Source organism: Podarcis cretensis (assembly GCF_951804945.1).
Source record: "Podarcis cretensis genome assembly, chromosome: 1".
Classification (NCBI taxonomy): Eukaryota; Metazoa; Chordata; class Lepidosauria; order Squamata; family Lacertidae; genus Podarcis; species Podarcis cretensis.
The window spans coordinates 94,525,128-94,542,454 of NC_137170.1; the positions used below are offsets into that span (position 1 = coordinate 94,525,128).

The 17,327-nt window shown below is 40.9% G+C and overlaps 1 protein-coding gene across 4 annotated transcripts in view; it reads right to left on the minus strand.

Moving 5' to 3' along the window:
• Positions 1-17,327, minus strand: part of ADCY5 (adenylate cyclase 5) — a 188,457-nt gene that overhangs the window by 116,424 nt on the left and 54,706 nt on the right. The gene's annotated exons all lie outside the window — the stretch shown is intronic.

A 17,327-nucleotide genomic window follows, 5' to 3' on the forward strand; every position in this document is an offset into this window, starting at 1 on the left:
ATCAGGTGACAAAATCTGATGTACCATCCAAGTACAGAAAGTTTACGACATTTTTAACACTGTAGGGGCACTACTTCACTTTTTCTGCCTCAGGTACCAAAAAGTCTTGTGTCACTTCTATTCAGCAAGCTCACAGTTACCAAACACCTCCCTCATTATCTTCCCAGGAGAACTGGAAACAGTATTGGTACAACGCTGACAACATATGTGGCTGAACTTGGTCTACAGCTGCACAATTCATTCTTTGTGACATGGATGTGATTCACTGTGGATCCGGCCCATATTCATGTCTTCCTTCTGTGCCAACCAGGCTGAACAAGTGTTGAACCAGCGTGTCTGGCTTACCCTGCCTTGTTCCTGTTCTCATGTTTCCACATCTAATACTAAGCAATTGCTGCAGCTCAGTTCACTGAGCAGAGCAACAGTGTCCATAGAGATTAATACCCAATGGTGTAAACATCTGGTGAGCTCTGTAATGACTCTCTCTTAAGAGTAAAGCTCTTATTATTATATACATATTGCTCAGATTAGTGTGAATTTGAATTCAATAGACAGTTCTGCCTATTAAATATATTTGCTACAGGAATAAAATGGAGTTCATTTTGTATTTTTTTATATTGTATTTTTATGTTCTGAGCTGCCCTGATATCTAGAGTTGAAGGGTGGCACACAAATTTAATAAATAATAATAAAATAATTACAGAACTCAATCAGCAGAACCATCGCTATGGAGCCTTGTGTCATGGATTGTGTCCTATATAAGTTCTTGTTTATTGTTGGCTTAGTATTTTTGTTTGTTTGCTGCTAATGTGCATATACAAGTATTAAAAATAAAAAATCAAGTTTGAGTATTTCGATTTTTTTACATATCTCTGTATGTGCACATACATACCATAATATGCATCTTCCTTGGTTTGATAAACTCTCAAAAACCTTGTACTTTCCTAGTATCTTCTGTTATTTTAAATACCCAACATAAGCTTAGTTTTAAGCATGTGCAAAACCTGTTTAGAGTCAAGAGTCTAGAGACAAGTACATTTTCTTAACCTTGTACAATCAATAAACATATCTTGAAATGTTCTTTTCCTCATTGCCACACCTGTCCCATATGTTTTGGTTGCCTAAATAATTACTGTGAATAAACCTCTCTGTCAGACTATTTTTTAAACAATGCACATCTAGAAAAGGTGGCAGATTTTTTTAAAGGCAGATGGGACAGGTGCAGCACATGAATTTATTCTGACTCTGTTTATCAACAGGTGCTGAAGTTCATGAAGTTTGTCACTGTGGACAAGCAGTGTACTAGCTGCTAGTCATTCTAGAACAAAAGCTTGAACACTGACCCTGCGGATATTGTGGTTCTGACCCATCCACCCCCAATTTCTTGATACATACCCTTCTTGCTGCCTTTCCTACCTGGGGAGGAAATCAGCAGCAACCATGAATTTATAGTAGTGCAATTACTTAACAGGACTACCAAATGCCATTAGTCCCAGTCAGCATGGATGATGGGAAAGGTAGTCCAGGAACATGTGGAGAGGCACCGATTCTCGCCCCCCCCCAGTCAAGTTTCTGCTTCTCTCTAAAGCTTCCCTCAGGAGTCTCAAAGACAAAACACAGCATTATAGTGTAAATAGGCATGTGTAAACTGGATAGCCCCTAAAGAAGGATATTAATCTACATTATTATTTGTAAATAGGGGCAAGGGTTCTGAGCGCAAGTGGTTGGCCTGACCGATCCAAGCATCCTTGTCCACATCCTCAGTCCTTACCAACGAAAACTCATCCCAACACAACAGGACTAGACTATGCTCCGAACCCCCCTTGAGATTCATTTGCTATAACAGCAGAGTCAAGATGCCGGTGGATACAAGCGATTTTATAAAATGGGGTATGGAATTTCTTTATCATAAACTATGTCCACAGCACAGGAATGGCCAAGGTGATGCCCTCCAGATGTTGGACTCCAACTCCCATCAACCCCAGCTACTATGTCACAGTGGCAAATAATTGTTACATTCTCAAACTTTCCTTCCAGGCCAATAGTTCCACTGTAACCCCATTTCACACTGAAGCAAGCACTCACACAAGTAAGTAAAAGAGAGGCATTATTCACCCACGTTCCTGCCAAGTGCAAGTACAAAGTGCAAATGAGTCAACAAGTAGGAATAATTAAAGCAGAAAAGGGAACCACAGCTTCTGTTCTTGCTTGAACTTTTAATGTTTTTTTTGTTTGTTTTTTTTTTAAAGTATCTCAGAGGCTGGTTTTACCTACAAGGCTTTTGTACCTACTGTGAAATGTCTAAACATTTTAGCTCCCATGAAGAAATATGTCAGCATGTCAAATGCATGCTACAGGAGGGAAAAGATGGGAACGGCGATTAATCAAAAGGCATGCTTTAGTTGACAAGATATAGGTTAGACTAAAGAGCCAATTCATATGCATCCAAAGAAGCTTTGGAGGCTTATGGATAAACCCAGGAGGGAAGTGAGTCTCTCTTCTTAAGTTACACCGAGCGCTAGAGCCACGTGCCATTTCTTCTATTGCTACTTCTTTGAATTCACTGACTAGCCTTGTAAAAATAGCTAATGAAATAATGGCAGGGCAAGACTTGTAAAAAAAATATGCTCTCTGTATAGAAAACCAGTGCCGTACATTTGTTAGAGTGCTGGACTGGGACCAGAGTTCAAATCCCCACTCATTCAGGAAGCTCTCTGGAGCAGTCGGAGCTTCTTAGGTTAACCTACCTCACAGGGCTATTGCTGGGGGGAAATGGGGAAGCAGCAGAACCATGTATGCCACCTTGAGGTTCTTGGTGGAAATGTATAATATAAATGCAACAATAAATAAATATTCCTCTCAGGTTAATACATGCGGCGACCATTTCACATGGGGGTTCCATTCCCACCCCTTGCATGTGTCAGCGGAGTGTGCATAAGTGCCTCTGCCCCATTCTGCCCTCTTCTGGGTCCAAAAGGACCCGTGCATCAATTGGATCATGCATCAATTGGAGATGCCTAAAATGGTCATCACCTGTACCAGGTGATGTGGGGAAACTGGGGAAAAAAATACATCCAAATGCAACTGTTAAGGCTGATAATATCACATGAGGGATTTCTTACCCTACCAATGTAACGTTTTCCTCTAGGGAGGTAAATTTGAACTGTGCATGCACAATACATTTACACTGCGTACACTCACGCCCAAAAGAAACGTGGAGCTGTACTCTACCCCTCACAGAGCTACAATTCTCAGCAGCTTTAATAAAGTATAGTTGCACATTGGGGTCAGGGTGTACTTTAATTGTGTGGTGGGTGCACAGTCATTCACATGGGGAACACAAGAGATGAATAACCACATTAGTCTGTTGCTGCAAAACAACAAAGAATCTTGTAGGACCTTCAAGTCTTAACACATTGTTGCATAAGCTTTTGTGGGCAACAACCTACTTCATCAGATTCATTTGATAAACAATGGATTTGAAAGTATGTATGGCCATCTCATGAAAGAAATGAGAGCAGAAGATAGCAAGAATCTTAGAATATTAATTCAAAACCTCTCCTATAGTAATGAGACATGTACACTTTGTAGAGCTCATCACCTACTTCCTACACTGAAATAGACAAGATTGCAAACAGGGATAAGAACAAGTATCCTCATTCCATCTATGTTGCTTTGGGAGATAATATGAATCACACTCCAAGGGAATGGCACTGGATTGCCAAAGTGATGCTCCTTAAGAAATCATGTTGAGAGAAAAGTTAATTATACATATATACAGAGCTATTTTTCTAGAAAGAAAGGTACCAGAACTCACCATGAACACCTCCTTTGTTCTTTTATAATGTCAATAGTGCCAGCCTGCTGGGGGTGGGGGAAAGCCCTGCATATATATGACATTCCACTTGACACTTTAATCATCCTCTGGATTGAATAATTGTGTAAACAATTCTAGAAGTTAGCTGAACTATACACAGTGTTCTTCAAAAGTTCAACAAATAAAGGATAGATTGTATAATGAAATTAGTAATTCATTAATTACTAGAAATTGTTTTTTGTCCTGATGAAACGTGACCCTTGTCCAAAAGATCTCATAATGGGATACAACACAGCTGGTTGTGAATTACAAGAAAACTAAAGTCATAAATAAACCATAGGGCCCATAGATGGTATATGGATAATCAGTTGATTGAACAATTTAAGTCTTTAAATACCTTGGCCTTATTTTTCAGTCAACAGGGTCATGGGGAGCACATCAGAAACATGCAAAGGAAAAAGCATCTTAAAGCACCAAAATTCTGACATGCTTCTTCCATACAAAAGATGGCAATCACATACCATCAGCGTTTGAAGTGTTTAAAGCTAAACCCCTAGCAGAGTTATTATATGGGGCAGATTTGGACAGATGCTCACCTTGGATCTACAGATATTGTTCAGTCTAAGTTCCTAAAGCAAAAAAAATTCTGTTCCATCCTGTGTTCCAAATGCTTCATTGCGCTTGGAGGCTAATCGCTCCTCTGTTGAATTACAGATTTGGTCTAGGTAGGACATTTAATTATTGGCTTTGGCTAAATTTAAACCCCACTACCCTTAGTATTACAAGATTGTCATGAGCGCGCTTGGACTAAAATTGTCAACCAAAAGCTTTACTTTTCTGGTTTATCACGACAATAGTTATTAACACTGAGCTTCAGTAAAGCAAATAATTTAATTAGACAGCATCTATATGATACTGAGCGACAGAAAAATTTGGCCATGATAAGGAAATTTGGCCGTGGTATGATTATTTTCCACCTAGTCATTTTGACACTTTGGCATCCTATTTTGGAATTTAACAATTCCAAAATACAGATGTGCTTTCACTTGTGAAAGGTTAAATATACTGCCCTCAGCTGTACTTGAGGGTCGATTTCAAAAAAATTCCGCTGAAAAAGCAGTTATGGCCATGTAGAGATGGCAGTATTGAATTAGTAGCTCATGTGCTTCCAGCTTGCACTCTTTATAAAGATTTGAGGAGTGAGGTTACTACCCCGCTACTGAGTCATCCGCAACTGGATCTAATGGTTGGACCTAATGGTCAGGGGTCCTTTTACCTTCTTTACCAGGTTTCTCAACTGTTGCTACTGTGTCCTTTCTTCTAGGAGATCAAGATAATCAGGTAACAGCAAAAACTGCAAAAAATTTAGCAGGGACAATTAGAATAAGATCTATTATTTGATTACTGATGTAAACCTCCATAATGTATTTTGTATAGTTAAGTTTTTACCTCTATCTTCAGTACATTTTATTTTATTTTATTGCTATGGCTAGTGGCTGATGCAAATAAAGATTATTCTGATGTACCTTCTGAAGTAATGGGATACAATTTGTGTATTTTCTGAATATTCACTCTTAAATTACACGAGCTTTCAATTTTGCTAAGTCAGTTCATTTTGTCCTCCAAATAGGATTAACGAAACATTTAAGAGCATTACGATAGTTCAGCTTGAAGACTACGTTGACAATGCAGAACTGCAGAAATAAATAAAAAATTGATACATTTTGCGCATTTAGCACAGACAACTCAAATCCCCAGTTTAAATAGTCCAGAACAGTATTGTTTTTCAAGCCTGTAAAATGCATTATCTTTGCTGGGATGTTTGCTAAACGGCATACTGCTGTCTTTCACACACTATGATGTGATCCAGCACGTTACCAGATTGCCAGCATACTTTAGCACATACTTCATTTTTAAGATTATGTAATCAGTTGATAGCAGTTCTATATGCAAACTGCATATGCTAAAACAGAGGTGTGTGAAACAAAAAGTTATGCGAATGAAATATGGGCACATTCAAATGGGATGTGTTTCATCCCTGTGCAAACCACGTGATGACTGTACGTGTATCTTTTTCAATGTATATCCACATGCTAAGAGGCCACAGTCTGTTGTAGCTTCCCTTACATTTGTACATACAGTGAAACAGATTAATGTATAATTAGCACATGAAGTTTGAAGTTTGAATATGTAGTGTGCAGTGCTAGCTGTGCAGGACTCTAGTTATATCTGAATAGACCTAAGATGATACATTAAAAAAGGAGGCAGTAGAAGCAGGGTGAGGTGGAAGAAAATAGCTGACAGTTGGGTTTTTAGGATAATGTCCTCTAAAACTCCCAGGAAAATATATTTGTTATCTGTCTGGAAAGTGCAGTTTGTTCCATTAGCACTGGATTGAATCTCATGTTTGCCAATTAGCTAATGGAGAAGTATTTCTCCCCTTCTTGTGGAGTCTTGTCTAAGATTCAGACAGAGAATTGTGAAACAGATGTTAGCAGATGGGGCAAAATTTTCAACCCTAGCTCAGTTATGGTTAAATGGGAGAGAAGGCACACCCCTAAATATTATGAAATGCAGCATTCCTTGAGCCCAGAGGATTCAAAAACTGACTTGACATGCAGTCATTGCCCTGAATAATATGTACAAGGCCAATCCTGTAATTAACCTCACTGGCTATAGATGTGGGAAGTGGACGAGTAATAAGATAAACCTTCATGATTGGTCTTCACATGTTACCATTACAACATACATCCTGATTTCCAGGTTCTTCTGGTGTATCTTGAATTTGGAATGATCTGAAAGTCATAATCCACATTCAAATAAGGTGTGCTTATAAAATTATTTCCTGTCAAATTTCTTCCCAGATTTTTCATTCAGCAATAGCAGATTTCATCTAAATTTCATAATTCAGTATGTTATCAACAATTATTAAGACAAAACATAAACATACACACTGAGAGACGCAATATGTATGTAATAATATGCTCTAGCTCTGAAAGTTTTCATAAAATTACAAACATCAAGAGTGACTGAAAATGCCCCCTATTGGTTAACATGATTATGACATAGCTCCTCACTTTTCCCAGCTACTTCAAGAAACTTCACAAACTATTGAGCTTACAGTGGTACCTTGGGTTACATACACTTCAGGTTACATACGCTTCAGGTTACAGACTCCGCTAACCCGGAGTCTTTGCTTCAGGATGAGAACAGAAATTGTGTGGTGGCGGCACGGCGGCAGCAGGAGGCCCCATTAGCTAAAGTGGTGCTTCAGGTTAAGAACAGTTTCAGGTTAAGAATGGACCTCAGGAATGAATTAAGTACTTAACCCGAGGTACCACTGTATACCCTTTCTGTTTTTGTTGACCTCTGTTTTTGATGGCCCCTGCCATCATCTGTCAGGTAGCCAAATGCTATCAGGCCTTTAACTTGAGCACCACTCCTTCAGATACATTTACTGCACCAAGTGTAGGTATATCTACTCCAATAACATTTTGTAGGCCACCAAGTTACCTTGACACAGCAGGTCTTTTTAGGACAAGACAATTGCAGCCCTAACTTTGTTGGCGATTGGAGAGGGACCACTGAGAAACTTTCTTTTTCCCTGACCCCTATCTCTAGGCTCCTGGGTGGGGGGGTTGGGGGGGAGAGAACCAGAAGACTCAGAAAAGCGTAGCCACTGAGAAAGATTACTAAGTATGAGTGGAAGCTATGCAGCCTGGTGTCATTTTTGTCTCCCATTTGGAATGGAGGAGTAAAATAGATGTCTATGAACTGTAAGAGTGCTTTTGTCAGGGCTGACACAAGACATTTTAGCACCTGAGGCAGACCCCAAAATGCACCCCCCCCCAAAAAAAAAAATTTGATTGATTCAAAGATTTAGAAGCCATCTTTCAGGTGGAAAGCAGTGAATGCTTTCCAAATTAAATATTCTTGAAATAGTTCTTGAATTTAGTTAATAAATTTAGAAATGGGGTATATAAATTAAATTAGGACACCTGAGAAAATAACAACTACAAAAACAACACCAACACCGCTATCCTATTAAAAATGGCTGAACACAATAATTTCAGTAATGGCAATAAAAATAACTAGTTTAAGGTAACTGATACAACAAAAGACCCAATGAAATAAAAGTAAAATAGTGTTGGTGCCAGACAAAGCTTGCTAGGAAATGTATTTGACATGAAATGAGGCCAGAAATGAGAAGGGGGTTTTTCCAGTCACCATCTGCCTACCTCCAGAGGTTAGGGGGACTCACAGAAGGCTTCACATGATAAATGAAATACATGGGGAGGTTCATGTGGCCTTGTGTCCCGGCTCTGTATTTCCTGTGACCCTGACACAGTTTTCCTCATTGTCTGCTTTCGACTTCTGCACTGTTTCTTATGACCCAGGTTCCTATTCCTCTCCTAGACGAAACTCTGGTTGCTCCCAACATGGGTTCGGGCGCTTTCCTGGAAGTCTATTTTTCTATTAGCTATACTTTTGTCTTTTCTGCTTAGCTAGCTCTCCTTCCCTGGCCCTCCGAACCTCGGAACAGTTTGCACACCTAGTCAATGAAAGGTACTTAATTCTGCAAGGATTGGGGATCAGAAGGCTTGTACCTAGTAGGAAGAGAGATAAACACTTATAAATCAGCCAACAGCAATACCTCTTAATGTACCCAACTCACGCATTTTCTCTCTTAATACTTTCATTAAAACATGTTATCCATTTATCTTTAGATTCACAGAGAAACATAGGAGATAGTGATCTCTATTTTACATAAGCCCAGGGGACCACGTATGGGCACCATCTGTACATCCTCTGCATTTGTGACTGATTAGTGATTACTCTTCAGGACCACTTCCAAGGCTAAATCAGACTTAATGTGGGAAATCCATAAGCATGGTCTGAGGACACATTATGCAATCCTGCAGTGTGCCTGACCAAGCCGTTTCGTTTTAAAATTAACTAGAAGGCATGCTGCGAGAGAATTTGCATGACAGATATATCTACCACTGAAACATTTCGAGATAGTTAAAGACAGGATATAATAGTTTCTAGGTGTCAGGGGCTCAGGAGCAGAGGCACAGGGAAGAGAGGAGATGGAGAGCGAAGGGGAAGAATCCGAGGGGAGCGTAGGAGAAGAGGACAGTGGACCGAGGGATTCCATGAGCCTCTCCAGCGAATCGGAAGATTCACAGAAGGGGGCGCCAGTGGCCAGGGGTAGGGGGTTCCCAAGGGGAATGCCCCAGGAGCAAGGGGGCAGCAGGGACTCCCAGAGCAGTAGCTGGAAATCAGGACCAGCTTCCCCACCAGAGCAGAGTGGGGGGAAGAGTCCCAAGGATCGGGGCCAGTGCATTCCCCACCAGGGAGAGAAGATAAGGCAGGGCTGACCACGCCTCCATCAGAAAGTCGGACAACGGAGGAGAGGTCAGATCCGGCCAGTGTCCCGGAAGAGGGAAGCAGTGACCGAAGTACTGTAACGGTTAGGAGAAAGGTCACTGGGCTGGCGCGAGAGGCAAGTTCAAATGTACAGGAGCGCGGGACAGCAGAGAATGAGGATTGGGAACCGGGTCCTAAAGCCCGCAGGAGGGAGGGGGAGGAGCTAAGCGACTCAGCGTCGGAAGAGTCCAGAAAGGGCAATGCCCCAGCGGGCAGGAGGACCCAGAGGAGGAGAGAGCAGCGTAAAAGGTGGAGCAGGGCTAGGATCTTAAACTGGTGTCATAGGGGAGGAGACTCAGACGGGACTTCGCCGATCTAGGGTTTAAGACGTAGGGCTGCACGCTGTGGCTTTGAAATGGAAACTGAACTTCAATAAAGACTTTTGTACATTACTACAGCCTAGCGTTGGTCCTCTGTGAGCTGGGACCTAGAGGCAGCTCTGACACTAGGCAACCCATGACTAATGCTGACAATTATTAAATTAAATGAAGAAGCAGCAACAGCTGCCACCATCTGATTTGGGAGAACTGCAGTGCAGCTTATCTAATAATACAAATACTAAGAAATGACTTGCTGGAACGCACAAAGCCAATTCAGCCCAGCAGCTGCCTACAAGAGTGGATAGCCAGATGCCCTGGGGAAAGAGGGCATGGATACTGTCTCAAAACATGGACCACACATACCTTGGGTAATTCCTCCCCCCACGGTCTCACAACTGAATTGCTTCGATCTTTAGCAAATGAAAGACACACAAGTTACAGGGTCTTGAAACTGATCTGATATCCAAACTAGGTTCCTGACGCTGATGAGACACAAGCAACCCCAACCCCAATGCAATTCCAAATTGTTGCTTGGAATAAGCATGCCTGGCATTGCTTAATATATATGCAAACCTTTCTGATGACAGTTAAAGATTGGGAAAGTATAGCACTTTGAATTAAGTGTCCCCTTAGATAATTTCAAAGTCCACATTTACAATGCAGTTTGGCAACAACATTAAGGTAAATTTGACTGCCCTGGTTTGGGTGAGACCCTGCTTTACCTTTTTACCATAATCAATCAGAGAGCAAGAAAATGTGCCCCCATCCTTTCACTAGATATGCCTGTCTCAGCTCAGATAAATCAGATGTCCATGAATGGATATAATATTTGAATAAGGTTCATGTAAATTTCTGTGCAAGTAAACCCCAGTTATGCCACCCCACCCCCTAAAAGCCAGGAATGGGTGGAACAATTTTGGGCTAGGCACACATATAACATATGTAATAATACACTTAATTATAAATAGTCTCACCTAACCTTTTGGGGAGGGGAATAATAGAGCCAAATTTTCATTTTCATGTGCAAAGCCAGACCCCAAAATGCTGGTTTTAAGTTCCCAAGAGAGTGAGGAATCCCTGATTTAGAATACAGGGCACAGATCACCTGGAAATATCAAGAAGGTCACAAGACATAGGGAGCTACATTATACTGAATTGGGCCATCTAGTTCAGTATCGCCTGGCAGAAGCTCTACAGTTTTACAGACAAGAACTCTCCCAACACTACCTGGAGATGCTGGGAATTGAACCTGCATGCAGAGCAGGTGCTCTACCGCTGAGCACTACTTCATGGTGTTCACCCTAGCTTCAAGAGAGTATGGCTTGCACTCTATAATTTTAGGTGGAAAATTAAATTTGTGGGTAGCATTGATTTACCACCAAGACCTCTTAACATCACTGTTTTAAAATAAATGTCAGGAGAGCTGCCAACATAAACTGGAGGGCATTACTGTAGCTGCACTTTTGCTGAAAATCTGCATGAGATGTACAAAATATCTAAGGGGTGATTCCCTTACCTCTCCTCTATGTGCAGCAGGGGAAGCTAAACGATGCCCTTACACTTACCAGCTGTGCCTACCCTGCCTCCAACATCCCTTGTAGTTGTCCCTTGGAATTCAACAGACTATACCAGAAATACTCGGGATATCAAATCCAAACCCCTCTTCTTCTTCCAAAGGAAAATTCCTTACTTCATCAAAAGGAAGGTTTTGTCTGTTAGTTTATCTGAGCATAGCACCAAAATAAGATACACTGTCCTGGCTAACACTGATCAATGGCTAACCAGATGCAATGCACTAAGCGATATAAAGGTTCTCACATGTGAGGATGTAGAGAATTTCCATGCAAATTAATTCTTGGCCCTAACCCTGTGGACTAATCGTTTATAAACAAGTCCCTTTCTCTGCATGACACCAGCAGCTACAAGAGAGATTATTCAGCACTACAGAGTGAGACACTGACACACTTCACAGTTGTTACTGATTTCACATTTCATTATTGATTTTACCATGCTGACGAATGGAAGTGTAAAATCCTAAAATAGAAAGCTGGTCTCTCTAAACGGCATGATGAAATCTGCATAAACTACATCCATTCACTAGTTTACAAATAAAGCGATAGCAGAAGCTACAAGGATAGCCACATCTTTGCCACACTCTCTTGCAACACAAGCTGCTATAAATGTGGCAAGGCATGGAGGGAGAGCGGAAGAGGTGGGAAGAAGCTCCAGTTTCTGACAGGAAGAAATGCAGGTTAATGAATGCCCTTGAGGTCAACCGCAGTTTATTCAGAATAATCCCTCTTACAGTAAGCAGCCAGTGGGCTGGAATCCAATCTCCCCACAATGAAATGCCTACAGTTTATCAGGCAGGTGCAGGGCAGGGAGGTTTGGGGGGGGGGCACAGGTGCACCACCAGCGACAGAGTCAGACATGCACTGTTAGTGTCCTGACTTCATGTTTTAGAAGTGACCTGAAAACATTACTAAAAGGGATGGAATGGGGCAGAGGAAAAACAAGGTGTTTGCAAGCTTTCTCAATGGTATTTCAAATATGCATTCTTTCATTTAAGTGTGTGGTGCCTTGGGACATAACCCCAACATAAGTTGGGCATTGCCTGCATCCTATAGGGATCTATAGGTATCACATAAATGACCATTCAATAAATTTTATATTGCAGGAGGCTGGGTAACCTTTTATGGCTTAAGGGCTGCATTCCCCTCTGGAATACCTTTAGAGGGGAGTGGCACATGCCAGCAGTTGGTATGGCTACCCCCACACAGCCCCCCCCCCTCGACCATACAGATCCAACTGAGTAGGGGGAGCTCACCACATCACTTCTCATCAAATTATCCATCTGATGATTTATACTCGTACTACTAGTGGGGCTCCACCCACCCCTGTGCTATATCTGTTTTTATTTCCTTTTTGCTCTCACCGTCAAAATCAATGAGGGCCAGCAAAATTTACTTAGGAATGCTGGATCAGGCCACCAAAGTGGAGGTGTACTGAAACTATTCCCAGAAAATGTCAAAGCAGGCACACCAAATAAGCCAGATATGTGCATCATCTTGGCCACACACGTCTGACACTGATGAGAACCATTTTAATAAACTTCATTCAGATGAGCATGTGTTAAACACCAACAAATAAATCTAGATAATAAAATATGGAATTTTCTGTTATTGTCCTTTGGGGCATCTGTTCATCTCTGTAGGTAAAATACATGGGAAGTGGGAAGGAAGGACTTGGCAATATAACCTTTAGAGACCTCTCTGAGCTTGGCCACAAAAAGGAAATAAATAAGAGCTCCTGTAAATTAAGTTCCAGCAAATGAAGTGACCAAGAAACTCATTAGGATTCAGAGAGAGCCAAAAGCAGTAGACTAAAAACTTGCCTGCAGCATTTCATAGCCACTGAAAATGTAGCTTTAAGCTTGCTCTGGTGGAAGTGAGAATGCAAACAGATCTTGCACATGGCAGCCCCAAACCCTGAGGGTAATGTACTTTTTCCCTTTCATGCACTCATTTAGAGCATCAGATGAACATATAAGGAAACAATGGCATTCCAGCAATGCATGGCAGAAACGGTCAGGAAAAACGAAGCTTTATGTACACAGATTGTGTTGCATTCAGCTTTTGCCACTGGGTGACATAGCAGCTAGGCAACCAAGACATCCCTTCGATGTATGTAGGGCATTTTATCTCACCAACAAAAAGGAAAATTCAATTAGAAAGCGGTTTACATGCCTGTGTTCCATGCCAGGAAAAGTACCGTATATTTCCCACTTAGACAGTAGGTCTATTAAAAGCCTAACTCAGAGTAGGAAAGGGGAGAACAAAACCCCCAAAGGCTTCGCCAGCCCCATGCTGCATTTGTTGTCCTTGCCTTTTTTCTTCTGCACCCCAGTGTGTGCTCCTTAATATGTTTACAGAAATTAGCAGCTAGTAGAGGGTGAAGCCTCTTCCTTAGGCTATACAGCATATCTCTGCAAGTAATGAGCACAATCCAAGTGGTACACTTTCAAACCTTTCTTTTTCTCCCTCTGATATACAGCAAAGCCTAAGGTTCTTAAGAGTCTGTGTCAACTCGGTAGGACTCAGTAAAAAAAATTACAAACCAGAGCAACCCCATAACCTAGCCCCCCCCCAGCTCTAGAACTTGTTGTTGTTGTCGTCGTCATCATTATTTATTATTGTTATTCCCACCACTACTACTATTTTATTTTTATTTTGTTTTTCAGAGATACATTAGATACTTCCAAGAAATTCAACTTCCATTAGGTTAATATATATGTTTCAACACATAAACAGATATATGTATATAATATATGATAGCTGATGCTAGAAACTTGGTAAATGCCAACATCTACTGATTAGAAAATCAACCAAAACCCAGTTGCAAATGTTCCATAACATCCATGGTAGGCTACGTGTTCTTTATATGAAAACATGGAAGACATTTTGGGGGCATCATTAAGTGGGCTGTGATGTTCCATTGGTAAATGGGTTTAAGCAGAGAGGGTGGGATGGGTAGGGATATGGAAGGTACTCAAAATGGCCTGGTGTGATTACCTGTGTGCACTCTCATTCACATGCACACATACTTCAAAGGTGTATGAGGAACATACTGATGCACCTGTAATTGACTGGGTTAAAATATTTTAATTGCTACATGGCAGACAAGTCCATTTTTTCCAATTCCTGTATTTCCCCCTTTTATAAAAAAAAAAATCTTGAACCTGACATTTGGAAAGAGATTGAGAGTTCCACAATAAGACAACAGTATTAGACTAGAGTTAGCAAATAAACTCCATTATGAAATACAAATTCAGCACAAACAACACATCTAATGAGAAATAGAAACAGCTGGCTGATAAACAGAAGCAGAGTTCTTATATTTGAATGTGATTGAATTGCATACATTGGTCATTTGCAAATCTCTTTATAATTTTCTTGATTGAGGCCATTTTAAGGCCACTGTTCTTTGGGGAGGGGAATCATTGGGATGAACCAAATAATGTCAATATTTTATGTCCTGTACCCCCCCCCCCCGAACATTTCTGGCCATTGCAGCAAAATTCTATATTTTTATTAAATTGTTAGAGAGTTTTCATGTAGTAATGATGTTCTCAATTGCACTTCAGTTCGCAGATTTACTCATTTAGCAGGAATAACTTAAAACCCTGAGCCAGCCCAGCCATTAGACAGGGTGGGGCTTCAGAAGCCCCTCAGGCAGCACATCCACAGGAGCCCTGCCTGCCCACTACCTCTGTCTGCGGCAAAGAAGCACTGCCACCACTGGTGCAGATTTTGGGTAAGATTGCGTCCATTTTGGAAGAGTTGTGGTCTTGCCTGATATTGGTGCTGATGGCAGCGGCAATGCTTCTCCACCAGCGGCAGATGCAGTGGGGCATGTTGTGGTGGCAAGGAACACAGTGGCAGCATGAGCAGGTAGGTAGTGGCAGAAAGACAGCACTTCCTATTGTGCCTCAAGTGGAAAACAGGACACGCCCAGCGTTAGAAACTGAGATATGAAAACTAGGAGTTAAACGGCACCTTAAACCTAGGTCATGGGCACAACAATGTCTAGGCATGTTTTTTTAATAACAAAAATACAAAGCTGAAAATGAATGAACTGCAGCTAAAATATTATGTTCATTTTTCACATGGTCTACTTCTTCCCCTGCCCACCCCCCTAATATTCTTAAGAATATTCTTCTCCAGTCTTCAGAGAGTAGCTGGAAGTGGGGAGACAGAAAAAAGTCCTCCTTTCCTTCCACTCTGCAGTTTAAATCTGAAATCTTAGGCGCAGTACTGAGCCCAGAGCTCAGAAACTGCTCGCGCTAATGAAATTACCTGTTGCAAAATGCGCCTAGAACAATGGGAATTTCGAACACTGGACACGCTCCTTTTGTTAGAACCATAAGTGTTTCAGATAAAAGCAATATTCAAATGCCTACCAATAGCTCGATTCAATAACTCACTCTCCTAAATCTCTAACTCCGATGCCCAAACTATCGGACAAAAGGAAATGGATTAACATTTACCAGCAAAGGTAAGTAAATAATTTTCAACTGTCCAAAGGGGGCAGGGAAGATTTACAACTTTTAAAAAGATTATTTCATTAATTTAAAAACATTTAAGTTTAAAAACACATTACTTCATTAATGTGCATTACATTATTCTTAGGGTTTGGTTACAAATATTGGCTTTCCATCATCAGGAACATTTTGAAATTGGCTTAGAAATAATACTGTTACATATAATACAATTACCTAGACTCAAAACTGGAAAGCACAAAAATTATTGGGTTCAAATTCCTACACTAATGGAAGGTCTGAATAAACTCCCTTCCCTCAGGAAAAGGAAATATAAGAGGAGTAGGACTCAAACCATTCCAGAACAGCATTTTCTTCGTGTGACCTGTTGTTGACATTGGTGCAAGGAGAAAACACAATTCAGACCACATCCAAGAACTATTACCACTTGTAATGGTGAAATTTGTGACAGTGGTTTTGCTTATTAGTTTGTTTCGCCCCAAGCATGTATCTGTAAACTTTCTGCAGGACATTTTGAAGATAAAAGTCCCTCGCATCTGTCATGATTTAGACTTCATATTTAGTGCAGTTCCACTAGGTGTCCAGAATACTGCCTGATCCAGCATTGTTGGATCAGTTTCAGTCAGTGAGGCCCAAGGGTGTGGATGAGGTGCTTGGGCAGGTTCAGCCAACTATTTGTGTGCTGGACCTTTGCCCATCTTGTCTTACTGCAAGAAATAGGGAGATTTCTGGATGCCCAAGGGTTGGTAAATTCCTCTTTGAGAGTGGGAACAGTCACAGCCTCCTTGGGAGAAAAAGGCACTTGTTAGGCAGTTCCTAAAGAAACCGAACCTGCAGCCAGAATATGCTAACTATAGGACAAGATAATGCCACTTTAAAGGTTGGTTTATTTGAATACTGTTACAGAGAAATTCAGTGTTTGCAATCCAGCCACCAACTTATCACCAGCTTCATTTACTGGTCTTGTTAAACATAATGTGGATGAGCCTGGGGAAAGGGGGACAGTGTATTTATGAGGATACGACTGGCAGCATTTGCTTTCATTTAAGTTGAGTGTTATGCCCAAACATAGATGAGCTGCAATTAATTTTAAATAGGGTTTGCTGAAGCACACCAACTTCAAACCTTCATTTCTAAGTATGGCTTGTTTCAATAAACCATAGCTTAGTATTCACAAGTAACACAAAAATGTGACCAAAAATGGAAGTGAAAACTTCCAAATTGCCTGGCTGCCATACTACTGGGGCCGTCTGAGGCTCACCCAGGCTTATTCATGTTAAATAATAAACCATACCTGAATGAAAAGTTTGGCCATTGTGAAATCAGCTCAGGCAATCTTCTAGTTTGGTCAATTTAATGGTTTTTTGGGAAGCTTTTTGAACTTACACAGTATGAAAATCAAATCCTTGCTTGCAGACATAGTACTGACTTGCAGAATTGACCAGTGGGGAAAAAGAAACCCAAAGAAAGAAAGAAAGAAATGCAAGGGTACTGGATTGCTTGGGGTGGAAAGGAAGGAGAGTGCTTTTATCTTTATTGCTTTTTAAAAGCCAAACACGATGATTTTTTAAAAAAATCAGTAATGCAAGAACAAGTTGGATTTACATAAAACCACAAATTTTGGAAATGTAAACTAGTACACCTGTGAGCATATATAAGATGATATCCAACTGTGGAGAGTTAGGAAGACCCTTCAGAACAG